The sequence below is a fragment of the Sceloporus occidentalis genome, unplaced genomic scaffold (genome assembly GCF_023333645.1).
Source record: "Sceloporus occidentalis isolate IW3139 unplaced genomic scaffold, rSceOcc1.0.p SCAF_30, whole genome shotgun sequence".
Lineage (NCBI taxonomy): Eukaryota > Metazoa > Chordata > Lepidosauria > Squamata > Phrynosomatidae > Sceloporus > Sceloporus occidentalis.
The window spans coordinates 4,619,659-4,622,393 of NW_028317010.1; positions in this window are offsets into that span (position 1 = coordinate 4,619,659).

The following is a 2,735-nucleotide window of genomic DNA, read 5'->3' on the forward strand; positions in this document are numbered from 1 at the left end:
ATGCCACACACCTTATAATAATGCCAAACACCTTAAAGATGCATACAGTTCCACATTACCAGGGGTAGATCGTGTTCAACAAGAACTCAGCATCCTGGCACATTTCCAATAAGTACAACACAAATGTGTTCAGTTGTGGAAGGCATCATTTTCATGATTAGACTAATGAGGATATACAGCATTTGTTTACAAAGGCCATTGTTAACTTACAGTATGCGACTTGAGAATATCTGATTCTGATCATATTGACTGGACATCAAATGGGAACCATATATGAAGTCCAGAACTTGCACATTAATGTTAAGACAAACTGGATAGAACAGAATCAGACATTATTCTCATAATCAATTATTCCATGCAGAAAGCGTCACAAAACTATGAGCTTCAGGTAATCATTTATGTACATTATGCCACCTCAAATTAGATAATCCAGTGTCTCACACACATCGGAGAGCTCTGCACAGACTAGGTGAGCTGTGCAGCAAAATCGCAAGCTCAATGATAGGAAAGTGCTTTCTTTAAAATCAATAGGAAGACTTTCCATGCATGCGCACAAGAGTTTGTGAGCCAGTATTGGAGCAAGCTGGTGGAAAATATATCATATCATTGTGACAGAGACCCGTACTCAGCCTGAGTAGCTCTGCCATAGAGATCTTCCTTGCTGCTGAAAGCTCAATTGCTCAAGGGATTAACCCTTCATATTCACTCAAGAACTAGGCGAGATTTAGTGTAGGGTACAGACAGAATTTAGTATCAAAACATAATAGGATTAGGAGTATAATCTCATCAACCACCAGACAGCCCGTACAGCTCTATGGCCAGCAATGCCCACCCGACAGAAATCCTTGGCTGAGGAGGTAAAACACAGGGATGGAGGTACAATACATGAAAACAGGAATTGGGCCAAAATAACATGGGACAAACAGATGAGCTGTCGCAATCATATATATATGTCTGCCAAAAATTTACTGAACAGCAAAAAGCATATGGGGATTCTTCAGAAGCAAAATGAAAATTAAAAGAGCTATCATATTTTTGCCCTAGTTACTGGTTTCTATATACTATGTATGCTTGCTTGTTGAAACACTTCTGCATCTCAGTATGGTACTTAGAGATGTATTATTGGTTTTAGGTGTATTATTGACAGTTACACCTGTATATAATTGGTTATGCTGTATTTTGTCTTTAAATGACTGCAACAACATTCTAAACTACTCAAACCTTAAATGTCCCTGCTTACCTTAAATTTACCTTAATACGGCTTATACTTTACTATTTTTTTAAAAATATTACTTTTATTATAGCTTTATGGAAAATAAACACAGTCTCTAATATTTTGCATTTTAAAAATATCAGAATAATTGGCCATGCATTATTCAAAAATGCTTCAAGCTAACAGCAGTTAGCTACAAAGAACATTTCTCGTAACAGTAGGAAACAGAACTGAGAAAACAATACAGAAGCAAAATAAAAAAGGAAGGAAATATAATAGTTAAGTGTTAACAGACAGGGAAGAGAACATTTGCTGTGTAAGATTCACTAGAGATATGGTGCTTATGTTTCTCAATTCCGTTTGTGTAAATTTATATTCAACTTTCATGTGGGAGAAAAGAGGAATAAAGCATCTGTTGGTGGACTGATCCTTTGGCTCCTTACAAAATATTCTACATGTGCGTGTTAATGGGTAAAATAATCACAAGATTCCATGCATCACAGGATTCCATGCTTCTCAAGATTGGGATTTAACCCTGGTCTTCCAATGCCCCAACTAAATCATCTCTGTGCCACCATTGTATAATAATTATCAGCCTCTCACAAATGAAATCTTTTTTAACACAGTCAACATCTCACACATTGAATGTGACATGGCTCATTGCACCACCTTGGACTAGAGGGGCAAACCTACCTAGTGCAAATACAGGTCATACAGAAAGGGCAAGCAGAGTTCTTTTAAAGTCAGTCAACAAAGTTGAAAGTCATGACAAGTGGAGTAGAATGGAAGTCAGTGATCAAGTCACAGTCAAAACCAAGTAGACACAACAGCTAAGCCCACGCGAGTGAGGATAAGACCAAGTCAGGACTCTAAAGAAATTTAGGCATGAAATGCAAGGTGCGCTGATATAGCAACGCCGAGCAGAGCCGGCCTTAGGCGTTGTGGCGCCCTGTGCGGACTACTCCTCTGGCGCCCCCCTCACTGCCCCTTCAAACTACCCCCCCATGCCCCTCAAACTACCCCTCCCCTCTGCCCCTTCAAACTACCCCCCCTGTCCATTCAAACTACACCCCCCTGTCCCTTCAAACTACACCCCCCCTGCCCCTTCAAACTACACCCCCCCCTCTGCCCCTTCAAACTACACCCCCCCCTCTGCCCCTTCAAACTACACCCTTCAAACTACACCCCCCCCCACTTACCTTGTTGCCGGAGTCCTGCGGTGAGAGCGGGAGGCATCCGTCTTCTCTCTCTGCCGCGGTGCCGGCATTTCATGTTGAGAGCCGGAATAGTCCGGCGCTCAACATGAGATGCCGGCACAGCGACGGAGTCACGGAGAGTAAGGGGCGCCGAGCGGTTGCCGAGAACTTCACGAGCAACCGCTCGGCGCCCCTGACCGGGACTTAGATTTAAGCATCGTTTTTTTTTTAAACTTTATTTAACATGAATGATGTTAAATAAAGTTTTAAAAAAAACACAAAAAAAAACAAAACGATGCTTTAATCTAAGTCCCAGTCAGGCGCCC